At 32.4% G+C, this 19,774-nt stretch overlaps 1 pseudogene; it reads left to right on the forward strand.

Moving 5' to 3' along the window:
- The first annotated feature begins 17,672 nt into the window (after positions 1 to 17,672).
- Positions 17,673 to 17,790, forward strand: LOC116280136 (small nucleolar RNA SNORA11; annotated as a pseudogene).
- The last annotated feature ends 1,984 nt before the right edge of the window (positions 17,791 to 19,774 follow it).

Below are 19,774 nucleotides of genomic sequence, written 5' to 3' on the forward strand. Positions count from 1 at the left end.
GGTTCCTACGGCTGTTGACTGGAGTTTCTGCATCTATTCAGATTGCCTCAGACACTGGTAGGAGGTAGGAACTGACCTAGCTATGCACAGTGGGAGACTGAAGAGCTGAGAACCGGAAGGGAAAACTGAGAAAAATATTTCACAGTTGGATCGGCACTTTTTCAGTTGACAGTTGAAACCTTAACATCTTCCAAAACAGAAATGTCCTTTGCATATATTCCATTATATAAATGAGCACACAGGTAATATGATCGTTTCTAGGTAAGCCAATATATTTAAGCAGAAGAATGATTTTTCATTACAGTTTACAAGAGACTAAATAACAGTTATGGACACTTAAATGACGATCTATCCTTATAAAACAATGATCAGTAACACTAATGGAACTCTGTGAGTACTGCCTTGTGCATCTACAGAACACCTACTGATTTGTTAATAATTGTCATATAGCAACATGGAATACCTTGAACCAATGACTTGAGGACGCTAACAGATTAAAATAAGCCCCTGCTTATAGCATACATTTCCAAGGGCTAAGGGGAGACTGAATTTTCATGAACACATCTCAAAGGGATAGTTTTTCCAGAATATCAGTTTGGTAAATATTGTGTAAATTAAGATACCCATGTAAAACAATATGTGTTTGTAGTGTGTTATAGCTAAACAGTATAGTTTCAAATATTTTGGTTGAATTGGTCAGTAACACTAATCAGAAAACTAGAATCATGATAGAGAGGAAGACTGGTGGAATTATCTATCTAATTGGTTTGGTAAAAGGAGCTGAATCTTTTTTTTTCATATTAGATGTTTCTATAATGATCACATACAGATATTTTATCCTATTCAAAAATAATCTAAATTGTATTAATAAGATGGAAACAAAATTTGGTTCCTATTATAACTGCAGTTTAAGGATTTTATTTTCTGAATTAATGTTTCTCATATATGCTGACATTTTAAAAAGTCTACCAAATATCAGTATCCATTTTATATATCCATTTACCTATCTGTTTCTGTGTCTAATTCTCTATCTTTTCAACAAACAGAAACACCTAGCTTTAAATTTTCTTGACAGTAGGAACTTTTTATTATTAACATCATGGCTATACTATCTTGCCTAATACCTTAAGAAATTAATTGCTATATAAAATTTTGTTGGTATTTAAATTGATCTAGAATAGCAAAAAATGGAGAGTTGTGATTTACTTAACTCTAAACACAACCTATATGGTTATTTGCAACGTTTTCTAAGCAATTGATATTTTCCAGGTACTTTACTAACCACTTACATAACTCATCTTATTTTCTTTCACAGCAACTCTGTACTTAATAATAGTACCAAGTTTCTAAAGTACCAAGAATATTTATACTAAATATGATAATCAACATTTTGCAAATGAGAAAATGTAGGCACAGAAATATTTTGAATGGTTGTTTTTGTACAGCTACTGTTACATTTCGGATTTTAACTCAGGCAATTTGACCCTGGAGCCCATTCATATAATGATCATAATATACCTCTGGGTTTGATATTAAAATCTAGATTTTATACTAAAACAGACAATAAGTAAAATTAAATTCAATTTATTTATAACTACATATGAAAATATTCTAAATGAAGTACCATAAATATCAAATATCATACTATCTTTTAACCATAATACTCTTTACTTCAATATTATAACCACTATTAATAGTTATAAATTTAGAAATACAATTTAAACAATAAGTATACATACAGTGTCAATATTATAAAAATGAAAATTGATAATATTGACAGTAAAAATTGAAGCATAGCTGCAAAACTTCAACTTCTATTTAATTATCCAATTCTCTCCAATTAAACATATGATTCCTTTTCAGTCATTTCAAAAGACTGATCAAACCTTCTAATATGGTTCCTTCATAGAATTCTTTATCACAAGCAATTTGAAGGGGCACCTTGATCTGCCATTGCTACCAGTACTTGCCACAATAAATTGTAAAGAACCCCATTTATTCTCAATGACTCATAAGATCCTACATGAAAAATGACCTATGCCACTTGCATCTTCAGCCTTTCTCTTCATAAAAGTTGAAATCTATTCCTCTGTCCAGTTGGAGGAGAAAAGTATTCTGAGTTCTCTCTTTCCCTTCTAATATTTTAAAATATCAAACCTTCTTTTCATTCTTCAAACAAGTACCTCATCCCTTAGAAAGAGTCATAACCAGTCACTATCTTTTAGAAGATCACAAATAAGTATCCTTCATATTACAGACACTGATGTGTGAAAACCATCTGGGATATTAGAAGTCTTGGCTTGTAAACATGACATATCTTCTAAACTGGTAACTTAACTAATCAATGTGAAACTAATGTATCTCATCGACTGTTGGAATCACTGTTACATAGGTGCTAACTGGCTTTGAGTAGGAGAAAGCCAGTTCTCTGAGTATGTCACATTAAGGCAAGGAATATAAAAAGACAAAAAGTGGAGAACTATATCATATAATCTATAAATATATCTATAACCTCATATACATGTTATACTATTATATAAAATATATTATATAATGAACATATATATATATATATATATTTTAGAGGTTATCTAATAGTCAATTTTAGAGTTGTAAAGGTAAATGTATTTTCAAACATACAGTAGGAAGTAATCTGAAGTAGAGATTTTAATTTAGACAGCCAGTTTATTCACATTTCTATTTCATCACAATGCTTTAAAAATTTATCTTAATTTCTTGCTTATTTTGTAGATCCATTGAGAATTTGGAATCAATCAATTAAGCAGTTACTTCCATTTTAAAAGTTCAGTGGTGGTGTAAGTAAGATACCACATGTCATTTGCAATTTTTAAAAGATAATCCATTTAACAAGATGTCCAAGAACTCCTACAGTTGATTCTCTTGGATGTTTTCACAGGGTGACGATTTCTCTTGTCCCTGTAGTTAGAAAAACCCTGAAATGCAACTTTCCTAATATAATATAAAAATAATAGCTATGAACCCTACCACATAGTCAGTGGCATATCTTATAAATAATACCATATTAGATTTGTATATTAATGGTCAACATGTTCTGTATGCTAGGAAAGCAACAGAAATTGAACAGATATACTCAGTTCAAAACTTGGTAAGATCTGCATATATTTGTTACTTTCCATATTTTTAAACATTTATTTCAGTTTGGTAATAATGGCAAAAAGGAAAATCCAGCTTAAAATGCACGTATCCTGTTAGCTACCTTGCTACCTTTATCTATCATCCATCTATATCTCTATTTGTCTGTCTACTTATCAGTAATTGATAATCCCAATTCTAGGACGTCAGAGTTGAGAGGTAAGATGCAGGATAAGGGTAACTTCTCAAGCAAAGTCCCAGAAGAGGTAGTGAGAAAATCAAGACGTTAGGTACTGAAGGTTTTTTTGGAGCAAGTATGTGAGTTCTTTAGAGGCAAATGGGACAAAGGATATACAAAACAGATATTTCCCCCAGTGGAGGATAACTGATGATCTTGTTATATTTGTGAAGTGATCTTGCTGACAGTAGGGTTGAGGGAATGGGCAGAGAGGCAGTGGTTTGAAACTTTATTATAAAACATGAGATGCTGACATAGTAGTGCCATAATATGTGAGTGATTAATATTAGTGTGATCATTAAAATGCACATTTTTCATTTTTGGAAAATGTTTGACATAGAGTGCCTTTGGGAACTTAAATGTCATGCCCCCAGTTCCTCTAACTCATTTTTAAAGACAATGACACTGAATGGAGTAAGGTCTCATTTCAATCTTAAGTTGCTAAAGTATTAAGAATATTTTGGAAGTGTTTAGGAAAAACAACAATAAAAAAACTCTTGAAAACAAGAAGTAAATATAAAAGTTAACAGTTATGAGGATGACTCATATTATTTGTCATGTATAATTCCTCTTAAGTAACAATAAATTTGGACATGAACTTATATGATTAAGAAAATGCTGATATAATATAAATCATAAATCTATAAAGCCATGCTGAAAGACTTGAAAGACATGAATTCACTGTACTTATAATAGAAAAGTAGTATTTGAGCTGATTAAAGAATGGTTAAGAGGGCAGTAGGGCCCTCACTATTCTATAAGCTCCATGAGTGAAAGATGATCTGACCTTGTCAACAAGTATATCCCACCCCATAAAGTCCAGGACATGGTAAGTTTCAGTGAATATTGACCTTAGAAATACCATTTTTTCCTAGGCATTTTCACAGCGACTATTTTGTAAGTTTTAATACTATTCATTCATTAAGTTTCATTCTATTACAGAGGATGCTCATTGATAGATACTGTAAGCTTCCAGGAAAGGGACCTAAGAAAAACATCAAAAGCATTTTGGCTCAATGATTTCTCAATAATTCAATGTTTTTGTTAGTAAGCACAGCCATCTGGGACTACAGTACTTTTGACCATGATACCCTTGAACAGCTACATGTATGAAATATAGTCCTGAGAAACAGGACAAACTAGATACTGAATTGGCATTTCATTGCAGGGAAACTGTAGAAATGTCAGGACTTCAAGGAGTCACAAAGTAAACATGGCAGTGCCCATGAATCTGCCATATCTACTGTCAGACCATATGGCTGGAGAATGGATACCTACTTTCAGAACATGTCTTAGCTTCAAAACAATTGATGGCTTTTACTAGTTTAATTAAAAGGTTCAGGAAAGTTTGGGATAAGTAGAATGAAGGGAGTCTTCACATCATTACCTTAAAGCAGGGCTTAAAGAAGATGTTTCATCCATAATCAATCCTTTGTTAATGTTAAACATTATATATTTTTGAAACATTGCTGTTAGGATTTAGGGGGTATGCACAAAATTGTTGTAAAACAACAAAAAAGTGTTTGGACACTATACAGCATTATTTGTGTCCCTTATTACATTTTAATGTGAACTTTTTTTTAGCATCATGTCATTGTTAACTCATTTGTATTCATTGTAATAACACTAGTCATAATGAATTCATTTGGAATTAATGTGGATGTCACACATACTTCCCTAAGAATTCCACAGAAATTCAATATTAATTTAATGCACTATTCAAATAAAGTGTAACTGTTTTAAATCATATAATAATGCCATTCTATGGAGTTATAAAGATTGTAACAGTATAGATTTTCTCCAGAGAGATGTGATAATCTCAGAAGTGGCATTTCTCTGCTTCCATAAGCAGCGTAACATCCATGATCATAGATATTAGTAGCTCTCTCAATGACTCGTAGTGTCCTCCGTTGGGTTTTGGCTCAGCTATTCAGCACAAAAATTACATCAGATTAAGGATACAGTCTCAGAGTGAACTATTGGTTATTTTTGTGGTCTTCTCAGTGGTTTACTGTTATTTATGTGGCTTACTTTACAAGGATAAGTGGTATAAATTCACTTGTCATTAGCAATACAGTAGTCCAAACTATCAACATCTTTAACATTTTTTGAAGTAAAAGAAAGTAGAAGCCACTACTGTTTAAGCAAAGCTAATACTGACTATTCATCTATTTACTCATTTCTTAATTTTGAGTGGACAGTAATGTTTAGAAGGGCAAGCTGCTTAGAAGAGAAGAAGACAGTAAGATTTGCTAGCAAAAATAAAATAGCTTAAGTTAGTAAACTTAGGAACAAGTATAGAGATTTATAAGGAGAGACAGACTAGAGTGAGGGAGAAAGAGAGAGGATAGGGAAAAGATAAGAATCCAGTTTACTTACAGAATGTTTTGTATTCTATCATCTGTGTGAGTCGGGTATCTACAAATATGCTAGAGGTTGGAAAAAGAGAATTAACTTTTCAGTAAAGGCTAAATAACATATGATCCATTACCACTTGCTCAGGTGTCAGAGTCCTCGCTTTATGATGTTTTTATGGTGATAAAAATCACAAGCAAATGAAGTTTCCTCCCTAGTCTATCAGGTGTCCACATCCTTGATGGGAATAAGCAGAGGTTTGTGCAACAAAAGATGAAATACAAGACTATATGCTCAAGAGATTTTGGAGGTACAAAGCATCTCTAATGCTTCTCTCAATGTTTAATTCACACCCAGCTTCAATAAATCAGTAATTTGCATATCCATATGGTCTCACATATTTTTCCCAGTAACAATGGAATATGAGATTTCAATTTAAATATTTCAAGTTGGTGATGAAGCATGCTGATGAGAATGTGTGATAGCAGTGTAAATAATAAAAATTGGTATGGAATAGGTCTACAAAATTCACACAGTGTAGGATCAATTTCATAAATAAAGTTAATGCTACTAATAATCTAACAAGCTCCTTTCTCCAACTTTTCCATGAAGATTCTCTAATTGTAGAAAGTGGGATATCTCAAAGCACAGAACACAAAGCTTTTGTCAAAATGCACACAACACAACTAAAAGATCTAAAATTCATATAAATCTTGTCTCTATACAAATCCATATTAATTTTAAAATAGTATCTGGGGAAAAATCTTGCTGGTTGCTCTTGGGAAAAATTCTGATAACTGTAATTTTTTACCAAAAAGTCAACTCAGAGCTGGAATAACACAACAATTATTTATTTTTATACACACACACACACACACACACACATATACACCCATACATACACACATATATACATATATATACATATACATACATATATACATATACACATTTTTTTAATTTAAGTATAGTTAGTTTACAATGTTGTGTCAGTTTCTGGTGTATAGCATAATGCTTCAATCATACATGAACATACATATATTCATTTTCATATTTTTTTCACAGCAAATTTTTAGGGTCTCATTCACTACTGATTGGTCCCTTTTACTGTCTTAAAATAGTTAATAAATATCTTTTTTCACAAAGAGGTGTGATCCCACATTCTTACTATTACTAAATTATACTACTGCAAATTTTACCCAAGTAATTGTAATAGTGTTTCTAAGAAAAATTCGTCTAATTTTCAAACTCTTTTTCACCTAATAATATTAACAAGTGTCATTAAACAGTAAAAATTCTGTCTTGAGGTTGTGACAGACAGGTGAGTGATTAAAATTATTTGCTAAACAAACTAAATTACAAATCATTTTTAAATTGTTAAGGAAAATGGTGAATCCACCCCCTTTTTCCATGTTTGAAATTTTTATTATAATATTTTAATTTCTTCACAAGAAAGAAAAAAAAACACAACTTTAAGCTTGAAAATCTTAACCATAATTACCATCCCCATGCTCAGCAAAAAGAATCTACTACTGAAAAGAGATGGAGATTTTCAAAGTTACACTCTGTTGAAAACCAAATCTGTATTTTAAAAATAAGTATTTAAATGGAAAAAATCCACATTTTTTCTAGTTTATTACATTTTTATAATGATTAATACATGATAAGCAATACAAGCATACCCTTTGGAACAACAGCAGTTGACAGTGCTTTCTGTGCTCATTGCTTGGATTTTGCATATAAGATTGATTTTTAATTGTGATTAATCAAAACTTTTTTCCTTAACTTTTACTCCCAGAAGATAGAATAAATATATTACTCACTTTCCATATTCCTTTCATTAACTATAACTAAAATCGGTAGGAATCATGTATGAAACAAAGCACAGGACTTTGAAATATGGAGCACAGAAGGCAGACTGTCAAGGAATGACACAGTGGTGAGTTGTCTGGGTTTTCTTTACACCTCGTATATCTCAGAGATAGAGAAGAAGAAGCTGACAACAGAAACACCAACACTGTCAACAAAATTACCCTAGCAAAAGCTTGCTAGCTCTAGAAACAACCCAGATTTCTTCAAAATCTGCGTTGAGTGGTTAAATGAACTGGAAAAAACAAACAAACAAACAAAAACCCCCAACACCGCATGAATTGTAACTCAGCAGGAAAAAGAAAGAAACTATTGATAAAACACAACAACCTGGATGGACCTCTTATGCTGAGTGAAAAATCTAACCCCAAAAAGTCATTTATAGTTTGATTCTGTTTGTGTAACATACTTTGAATGACTAAACTATAGAAATGGTTGCCAGAGATTAAGGAGGGCCTGGGGACTAGAGGGACCTTTGTGTGTGTGTGTGTGTGTGTGTGTGTGTGTGTGTATACGCGCATGCATGTGGCTGTGGCTATAAAGAGAGGGATCCTTGTGGTAATGGAAATGTTCCACTTAACTATATCAATGTCAATATCCTGGTTGTGACAATATACTATAGTTGGCAAGATGATTTCATTGAAGGAAAGTGGGTAAAGGGTCCATGGAATCTCTATCACTCCTTTTAAAACTGCTTGTGAATCTTTAATTACCTCAAAATAAAAAGCTTAATTAAAAGATTCTTCATTGTGTGCTTATCAGATTGATTGATCCTACTACTGATTCATTCGTAATATCTAGAATTTGCACATTGCTTCCTATCTAAAGGCTCAGGAAAAACATGTTATCTACAACAAAAATTGATGATTACGAGTTATTCTGATAACTTCTTATTATACTTTGTAATTTGCATTTTTCATGCTCATATTTCAAACTTTCTATTTTTAGTTACCAAATTCCTGGGAAAATATATAACTAATTATTAATATTTTTCAAAAGTTAAAAAAGTTATCAGTTAACGTTGCTGTATTATGGAATGTAATCTGGAATTCTATAGCAGCAATTTTACATTTAAATCTAAAATAATTGTAATAAATTGTTGATTTGTGTGAAAGTGGTGTGTGTGTGTGTGTGTGTGTATGGGAGAGAGAGAATTAGTTAGTAGGGGAAACAATACATGCATATATATGGTGTCAAGCCCTCCTTAAAGAAAAAAAAAAGTTTTGTTCTTAAAAGTGTTTTTGATTTGTGGCATGCTGACTACCAGCAAAGAAACTAGACATTCTAGCTTGTTGCTCTGGTTAGATTAGGACTTTTTATGAGGCCTCTGGGATTAGCACCCTTATGTCAACAGTTACAGACCTTGTTCACTAGAATCGAGTTGTAATATTAATGTCCAAATTACAAAAACATAAAACAAAAAAACACTAACTTTTCAAGAACTTCATCTCATAAAAAACTACTCATAAAAAATTCAGTTTTCCCTAGCAACCTGATGCATATTGACTGATAATTTTGCATTGACTGTGACTGATGAAATCTTATGAAACCATAAAATTTGCACACTTTCTTCCTTGAAACTCTAAGTAATTTTGATTCTCTTCAAGAAGATAATCCGTGTTTTATCTTGTGGTTTTGATTATTCCCTTACTCAAAAACTTTAGCTCCCTCAAGCACAAGTAATTCCATTTAAGAACATGGGAAATGTTTTGATTTCTATTTCTGTTAGTGGTAGTGAATTTAGCTAGATTCCTTCTGTACTGGTTTAACTTGGTAATTTTTATAATGAATGTGGTTACAATAAATAGGCAACCAGAATAAATCCGGCTAAATTGTAGAGGGTTACAGTTTATACTACTTAATCTATTATGTAATTAAACCATATTGATGAGTAGGCCGTAAGAGACAAGTTGGCTTCTTTTCCCTGGCTTGATGCTGCCTGCATAGCTACATAACTAGATGGTTCTTGAGGAAATGGCAAAGGAGAATAATGACCACATATGTTTGAGGATGTTGTACATGACAACAATCTGCACAAAGATGACCTACTGAAAAGTATGAAACCCAGGTTTCTCTCTACTCTCCAATGAACTCTGGCAGTACTATATTAGGCCTGAAGGAAGCAGCACTTCATCTGTCTTCCAGAGAGCTCACCTTTTTCTAATTGGCACAAAGGTTCATTCTGTGTTATCCTTGTGTCCTAGTGGTGACCAATAAAATTTACTTAACAAATAATCACTGGGTTCCAACATTATATCATTAGCCTGCATACACTGAGTATAAAAATAAATGATACAGGATCTGAGTATGTGATCAAATAATTCATAATTTACTTTAAATGTTGATTTATACTACAAAGACATAACTATAAGTGTACAGAGGAAGAAAAGGAGAAAAATCTGATATACTTCTGGGCACTTAAGTTTTCGTAGAATGTAAATACTTTGATAACATATATCAACTGGCATATAAAATTGTTCTTCAGTTTTCTTTTTAATATACTTTTCTTATTTTTTACTATGATATTTTTTCTCTTTAGTTTTATACAGCTAAAAATGACATTATTATGGCTATTAGGGCTGATAATTATAAAAATGATAACAATATTATAGTATTCTTAATATTAGAGTATAGGAAATATTTCATATTCACAAGAACTCTGCAATAATGAGAGTGTATGATGGTTAATTTCATGTGTCATGTTGACTGGGTTATGAGATGGCCAAATATTTCATTAAACACTATTTCTAGGTATGTCTGTGAGGATGTTTCTGTATGAGATTAGCACTGAATTGGTGGGATGAGTAATGCAGATTTCCCTCCCTAATGTGGGTAGGTATCATCCCATCCACTGAGGGCCTGAACAGAACAAAAAGAAAAAAGAAAGAAGTCACTTTCTCTGCCTGACTGGTGAGCTAGGATGTTGGTCTTCTCCTCCCCTTGTACTGGAACTTACATACCATCATCCCTTTGATTCTCAGGCCTTTGGAAATGATGAGAACTTATACCATTGGTTCTCCTGATTCTCGGGCTTTCAGACTTAGACTGGAACTATATTACCAATTTTTCTAGCCTATAGATGGAAGATTGTGGGACTTCTCAGCCTCCATAATTGTGTTCTGTTTGTCTGGAGAACCGGACTAATACAGAGTGTAAATATTATTGGAAAATTCATTCATATAAATAATTATTCCTCTCAAAACTGGCTGACATAAATAAGTAGTATAAGAATATAAGTTTCCTTTTAATATGTGAAACTTAGATTTAACAAACTTAAACAGTAAGTTAAATAGAATCTACATGGTATTTTCCCACGTAAATGTAAGTCATGAAATAGCCATGGATAACTGAAAATAAAATGTGCAAGGATTTCTTTTTCCTTTAGAAAAAACTTTAGAGAAAATCATTAATTGGCCATATTTGATTGGCAATTTTCTTTATTCTTCTCTAGGTAGTTCAATATTTTTCTGCAGAGTTTAAATGTCATAACTCATAATTTTGAAGAGAAATTTGGAATAAGCTCTAAAATAAATGTGATATGTTTTGAACATTACTAACATTGTATCTTAAACCAATGTATAGTCACAGGATGCTTTATATTTATGTGCAATAAAACAGTCTGTTTATAGCTCTGACAAAACCTATTTTTAATAGTTTTCCCATTTCCAGGCTCTCATGGAATGCACCACTGGTACTTGAAAAATAGAAACCATGTTTAGGTAGCCTATATCAGACACAATGGAAATTTCATTCAAAAGGGCTGCCAGGAGAATAGGTGACAAGTTTATTTTTTAACATCTCCAGTTTCAAAATATTTTTTTATGCCCTTGTTCACACTTTAAATAAAATGTCTGCTCAGATTCATCTCTGAAAGAGACAAACACTCACTGAGCCATTAGTGTACACTGCACTTGTGATAGAGAGCCAAAGGCCAACAGCACTGTTATCAGCATTTTAGTCTCCACACAAATCATTATTAAATACAAGCTTCACTGATAAGAGTCTTGCCACAAATTTAAAATGCATAATTCCATTTTAAGTGGTCCAATTAAGCCAGATTCAATTATAAAATTACCATAACACAAGTCTTTAAAGTTTAAAAAAATTCAAGAAAGCAATGAACCAGAAAGTGTTTGTTCTTTTATTTTAAGAAATTGGTTAAAGTTAATTTTCCTTGCAATGAAAGGGTGTCAGAATTAGGGACAGAAGAGGAAATACAAACTCTCACAGAAGAAAAATAAAATATATTATAAGTGTGTGTGTGTGTGTGTGTATAAATTAAAGACCAAGAGTTAAATTCTCAGATGCCACTATCTAAAATAATTACTTAACACAAAGGCTATTGGTATGCTTTCTTTCAGAAAGAAATAAACTGAAGTTTAATTTTAAGCAATGAGAATTAAGATTATGGTCATAGATAATTTTTATCCTCAAAAAGTCCAAATAAAAAGTTAAATTAAACTAAGGCTTCTTTGGTGTGTACCCTGATATCTAAAAGACATTTGAGCATCTGACTATCCAAGTAGAAACTCAAAAAAAGTAGCCATGTTAGCTGACTGCCTTTTTATTAATTTTTGCCTTCCAACAATCATGACTCACAGTAAGCAATCATAAAATTAATAAAGAAAATAAAATGTTAATACTGCCATGTCACTATACTATCATGTCAAAGGCAACAGCATAATCATTTCAAATATGTCCCCTAAGACATTAATGCACATTTCTATCACTGTGTTGACTGATACCAGTGTTGCTTCAAAAGACATTTGTCATATTACCAAGTCTCTTATGAGACACTTATTTCCTAAATAACTGCAAACCCTTTGCCCTGCATCATTAATTTTCCTGGCTAGGTTAGCAATAAACCCTAAAAACAGACTGAGGAAGATGCCCTCTTCCAAATATAAAATTTTACCAGATGAAAGCACATAAGATAAAGAAGCTTTTTTTTCCTCTCTCAAAATTTTGATCACTTATTTTTGTGAGTCAAAAGTTTAATTAAATGTCTAAAATCAGAAGCATACACACATTGAATAATTGCTGTATATACAACTTACTAGGCTCTGAATGTAGTTATATACGGCTAAACCTCAAACGGATGGAAAGGACCGTTTTCTCAAACTCTATGAAAGCTGCTACCTAGAATTGTGAAGTGTCTAGATTGAAGAGCCTTAACAAGTGGTCCTGCAATTTATAATTCTATTTAAAAGGTATTCTAAAGCTGAAGATAATTAGTGCACAAATATGGAAATGCTGTTGAACAGCATACATATGTGCACAGTTAGATGATGGAAAAAGCAACTAACGTTCATTTAAAACTTGTATTTGACCAGATGCTTCACTTGTATTATCTTATTTAATTTGTACAAGTTAAAGACAAGGACACTGAGAATCCCAGAGGTAAAACAGAAGTAGTAAAGGGTGGATATGGATTCAAAGCAGGGTTTGTTTGACTCTAAAGCCAGATTTTCACTGTGCCTTGTTCTGTTCACAAATTCTTCAGTCAGTACTGAAAAAAAAAAGTTGGACAAGTAGCTAAAGCAATATGAGGATTTTAAGACACAATGGTGTGATTCCTCCTCCTTTATTAGAATAAATAGTTTGTGGTGCAAAACAGTGGGATATTCTGCTGGAAAGCTAGTTTGACGATAGAAAAGGATTTCAAATGTTTCAGTAATATGTCTGCATTCTGGCCTTTAAATATGTTTCCCCCATCAAAAATGTGTATGAAAATCACTTATTTTAACTTCAATATACATCTAGGGACCCTGGCTAAGACCTCCTAAATCAGAATCTCCTGTACCAATGCTTTAGTTTACAAATTATGGAGGAAAAAACAGCAGTGATTTTTCTGGATAGGTACAATTATACTACAAGTCATTAAAAATATATGACTAAGGAATTGACATGATAAAGGAGTAAAGGACTTGGAGGAGCTAACCTGGTGGTAACTGTCTAAAATGCCTTAAAGTGGAGAAGAGAATGGAATCAGAGACTGGTTTGTAATCCAGCCATAAAGTAATCTGGGCCTAGAGCATAATTTGCCTATGAAATTGTGAAAGATATTTTTAGTGTTTTCATTCAATAACATGGCACTTGCTTTCAGATACTCAAAGGTGACAGTGATAGGGAAGTTGTAACCAAACACACAGAATTTATTCCAGAACTGAATGTCCTTTCTGAGTCAATTATTGTGAAATGTTCACAGCTAAAAATTGCTTTTGCTTTTCTTCCTTGAGCAAATATAATGTGCTAATCAGCCCTTCCCTGTTTCCCACATTTGTAACACTTCCCACTTCCTTTATTTCTCTTACTGTATTTAGCACAGTCTCATTGGTTCATTGCCCTTATTAAGCATCTTATCTATATCATATATCATGGGTAGAAATGCAAATAAAATGGAATCCAAGCTTCTAGAAATGTACAAACTAGTAGAACAAAATGATGTTTTTAAACCAACAGTGTCATTAATACTAAGATGGAAACTTGGACAAGGTATAGTGAAATGTCTAAGGAGAGAATGCTAAATTCGCTGAAGTGTGGCCACAAAAAGCATCATAGAAACATAGAGAATTGCATACTGGGGTTAAACACTGAAATTTGAGAGGTGCTTTATATGGAAACAGGTATATAGGTATATTACTGCCTAAGAGAACAGTGTGAAAAAAAACACAAGACTACACAACCGATGATTCAGAAGTTATTAATACAAGTCTAAGATTGGAGTATGACTTGTCGTGGGCATGGAGAGGGGCGGCAATATATAATAAGGTATATAATTAGAGGGCTATGTACACATACTGGTCACTGAATTACATACTGGACTAAGGAACTGATGCTAATCCTGTAAGCAATGGGGAGCAACAGTGATTTTTGATTAGATTTTTGGTTTGGGGACAGTTACGACACTTGAAATATTCCAAATGAAGGTTATCAAACATGGACTGCCAGTAGCATTGATGATGCTGGGAGGAAGTATCTCCAAAAACCTCCATTTTCTGAGGAAACCATAGAGTTTAAAGTGATACCTGTCTTAGATTATAAGAGGCTACTATCTAACTTATATTTTATTTATCCTTCATCAATCTTACTACAATTTAATTTCAAGGGAATAAAACTTGCCCAATTTATTTACTGGACAACTTTGTCTATTTTCTCATCATATGTCATTACCTTTTCAATCAGTATATAAAGAATTGTCAATATTATTTTTGACTAGTCCAGTCTTTTCTGGTTTGTACTCATGCTTCAGAAACGCACATACTTTGTCATATCTTGAAAGAAGACATGTAAATCAAATACAATGTCCTCAAAGTCAAAGTGTCCTTGTTTAACTTCACCCTGAGTCAGCATGCAAATAAGATCGGCAGTGAAGAACAAGGAGCTGCTAAGGGGGCAGGTTGGCTCCCCTCTATGATTTGCACTATCAAAATTATAGCCCTTCCAACCCACTGGAACTTAGACACAGGGCCAAGGGCAATGAAATATACCTTAACTAGGCTGCTGTAAAGTTTGGCAAATAAAGGTCATCAAGGAAATCTTTCAATGAAATTCCTTAAAGGAGTGAGTTAGACTTATATTTTGCTATACATACTGATAAGTTACATCTGATCATGACTCTCACCTGCAAAGTAAACATCAAATATTTGTGGAATGCATTTTAATAAGTTACTTACTTTTGAAAATTCCTCCTACAGAGAAAATGCAAAAGAATGTGGATATCTAGAGTCGTAATCACAACCCCTTTGGTGTTACATTTTGTCTTCTGTGGAGGTTAATAGTGATCACTAACTTGCTATCCATTGAAGAGAGTCTCTTCTTTTTAATTTATTTTTGAGCAGTCGGTTCATTTTATAACTAATTTTGCATAATTGCGTTAACTGCTACTGTTTTGAATCAATTTATAACTAATTGCTAAAACTCTCAATTCTCCTTTGGAGTAATAAAAGAAAGTTTACTGTGACATTAAGTTATTTAATAGACTAATAAACATGGGAAAGGGAAAATGCACAAAAACCTTATTTCTTGAAAACTCTTTGTTCCACACATTTATATGGTATAATTATCACTTGATACAATTCATATGATCCTGTGTACATTAATCTTTCAGCAGAGATAGCCTATTATTCTCTCAGTAGGATGTGTTTTCTCCCTATGGCAGTGAATTAAAGGAAGATTTAAGGAAAAACATGAACAGAAATAGACTTTTTTGCAGTATAATTTTTGCATTTATGGTACAGTTTAAAATTATTTACAAATATTCTTGTATTAGACTCACATACTGACAGAGAAAATTATTTTCTTTTACCATCCTGTACCTTTTGTCTTGTACTTTCTTATACAATAGGCTCCAGACTGAGATTTCTTATTTTAGAAAAACACATGATAAAACAGAGTATCAAGATATCTTTAAAAAATAACTCTTCTGGAAGAAATTTATTTTCATTTCGTATTTCAGATAACATGATCTAAAGTCTGAAGTCATATGGCTTTCTTATCATGTATTACACTCTTAAGAAAAAGTAAGGAGATGTCTGTGTGTCAGTTTCTGCTTTCAGACAAATTGAATTTTTTGTTACTATTGCGTTCAGCTTGTTAGCTGGTGATTTCCTCAGTAATTCTGCAAGCCATGCTTTATCTCAGATTTGGATAGATGGCAATATAATCAAATAAGTCTTATTAAATTACTATGTCAAATTATTTATGATTTTATTGGACAGAACTTAGTAATTTCACTTGATAGGAAAGGTACTTCATAAAACTTTCAATAAATCATATTCACAATTTTGCCAGCTTTGCTGGATTGTGCTTCTTTTTAGCCCATATTGACTGAGTTGGATAATGAATAATTGCAAATAATCCCCTCAATGATTTTCAGTCTCACACAAAGAAATCTTTGGTTCCATGTAAAGAGACTCCACCTCCCCTACTACTCAAAATTTCATCTTAAATGCAGATCATCAGTGAACTTGTTGAAATGCAACAGGCATCTAAAGAAAACACATATTTCATAACATCTCATATCATCATCACTATGTATTCAGTTGAATACTATAAACTCAGTCCCTCTTCAGTTCCATTAAAAATGCCTCAATTGACACAACATTATAAAATGACTATAACTCAATAAAAAAAGTTTTTAAAAATTTTTTTAAAAATGCCTCAAGTCACTATCTATTTTCTACTAAATTTAGTGTTTTGAGACTGGCTATAATGGAATTTGGAGGTCACTTGAGTTTCAGAAAGATAGTGAATATGTAAGCAAAAAAATCTCATTATTTCCTTTATTCCAGACATGTTTCTAAATAATGTAATATGTCTACAGAAAGATTAAATAATAGATATTTTAATTTTCATCCATGACTTCCTATATGCTCCAGTATTCCCAGGATGATATGGATATAAAATAAATAATCAGAGTCTCCCTTCCATTCCTTTCCTCGAACTTTGAATATGGCTTTGGCCAATTACGTAATTTTTTTTAACATAGCATCTATGCTCAGTACATGTTTCTTCTAACTAGAAAGACAAATATCAAATCAAGCTAAATTATAATCTTGGTTCATGAATATACAAATTCCCATTTAATTAGATCAGAAAGCAATATGGTTAAGGTAGGATACATTTTCAATTTGACCAGTGCCAAAGAAAATAAAAATGAGCATTTTAAATAGTATATATTTCGAACAACATTTTATTTTCTGAAGCAATTACATTGAAAAACTGAGTTTTTTGCGTTAGCAGAGTTGTGCTGAGACTGTGTCTTGGCCTGTCTTCCCTACTGCAACAGACTTGAACAAAGTCTCCTTGCCTATTAACTGCTGCATTTTTTTTACTTTTACAGCACCTTTTATTAAGCAAAACTGCTTTATTCTAATTGTTGATTTTATTCCCCTCATATCTAGCTATGACAGAAGAAAGACTCCTCTGTTATTCATCATTCTGAAAAAAATATTCTCCAAATTCAAAGCATTTGGAAGAGTGATAGGAAGATTAGTTTACCAGCTGCCGTTCAAATCAGGTGATCACTCTGTGGAGACATGCTTATATTTTAAATATTATGAATACAAAAAACATCCAGTTTACTAATATTCAAATGTCAGTATAAAAGTAAACTCAATCCTCTGTCTACAACACACCAAATAGGAATCTGGGTTCACTCTGACAAGGGGCCCAAAACCTGGGGCCTTCCTATGAACAAATACCCTACACAAGCCCCCCTGCACCTCCACATGATGCTGGGCAGGACCAGTGGAACAGGGCTCAATAATGGAAGAAAAACCACAGTATTTAGTGGGGGAATTTGTCCCCTAGAGCCTGTCCAGTCCATGCATGGGTGGGCCATCAGAGGTCTTATAAATGCTTTGAATTTCTTTTCAAGGGAAAAAAGAGATTCCATATGCCATTCTGAAGTGGAGAAGTCTTTTAGAGCAGTGAAAATACTTGGTATGACATTGTAACTATGGATATCTGTGTTATACTTTTGTCTAATTTAAGGTGAGCTGTGGACTTTGATGTAGGTTCAGCCTTAGTTTAAAAAAAAAATACCACTCTGGTAAATAAAAATAAAGATTATACATGTGTGTGGAGGGAGGTATATGGAAAATTTCTGTACCTTCCTGCCAATTTTACTATAAATCTAAAAGTGCTCAAAAAAAAAGTCTTAAAATTAAAAATAAGAACACTCAGTGTTAGGGTAGACATTTTTGGCAAAACTTTGGTTTCAGTTTTATATATACATATATATATATATACACACACACACATATATTATATATATGTACATATTATATATGTGTGTGTTTGTTGGCTTGTGATGTAAAATGTATTTTTTAGGTCAAAAGTTTGCAGGCCACTTTAGTTAAGTTACACTGGCAAATAAAAGCACAAATTAACACTTCCCCATTTTTTTTTTTAAATAAAAGTAACCTCAAGACAAGTACAATTTATTTTGGTAGCTTCTCATGATACTACTACTACTACTGCTATCACTAATACCACCACTAATAAAAAGAAGGATATCATCTATTAATAACCATTCCATGTCATGAACACACATATATATATGTGTGTGTGTGTATAAAACACAAAAGTTTAAATAATATTTCAAAATCTAATAAAAATATCAATGATTATACAAACCCATACTGAAAGGTTTAAAGATAATTTCCTCCCTATGCTTACTCTACTTTAAATTTTCACTCTTTTTTTTTCATTAGTATGTCCAGAGGAGAGTTATATTATTTTTTTCATTTCTTCCAAATGAATTTGTTGCATTTAGTCTGTATAGGAAAAGTAAAATTAGCAGCCACTGAGGGAAACGCTTTAACTATTATAAAGCATGATATTTAAATACTTACTAATGGTTACATTTTTATTACTTATTTTTAACATAAAGTAATGTTTAATTTCTGTATTAATACTGAAATCTAATACGATATGGCAGGACTGTCTAGATAGGAAACATTCATTATGTAGTTGAAACTTCATCCAAATACTCTGAATACTAGACATTAATAAAAGGATTTTAGAAGAGGAAAATAAATTTTACAAGAAGTGTAAAACCAAGGAATGAAGTAGGGAATGGAGGGAATTTTGTTTTTGCTGAAAATCATGTTTTTGAGGGTACTGTCAGGAATTTAAAAATTTCCAGAGGGAATTTTTAATTACATATAAGTAAGTATATCTAATCATATATAATGGATATTGAATTTTATCAAAAGCTTTTTCTGCATCTATTGAGATAATCATATGTTTTTTATTCTTCAGTTTGTTAATGTGGTGTACCACATTGATTGATTTGTGGATACTGAAAAATCCTTGCATCCGTGGGGTAAATCCCACTTGATCATGGTGTATGATCCTTTTAAGGCATCGTTGGAGTGTATTTTTTAGCATTTTGTTGAGGGCTTTTGCATCTGTAATCACAAGTGATAATGGCCTATAATTTTCTTTTTTGTTTGTGTGCGGTATCTTTGTCTGGTCTTGTTATCAGGGTGATGGTGGCCCCATAGAATGAGTTCAGAAGTGTTCCTTCCTTTGCAATTTTTTGGAATAGTTTCAGAAGGATAGGTGTTAATTCCTCTGTCAGAGAAAACTACAATTCAAAAATACACATGCTTCCCAACGTTCACAGCAGTACTATTTACAATAGCTAAGACATGGAAACAACCTAAATGTCCATAGACAGATGAATGG

Source organism: Vicugna pacos, chromosome 3, assembly GCF_048564905.1.
Source record: "Vicugna pacos chromosome 3, VicPac4, whole genome shotgun sequence".
Lineage (NCBI taxonomy): Eukaryota > Metazoa > Chordata > Mammalia > Artiodactyla > Camelidae > Vicugna > Vicugna pacos.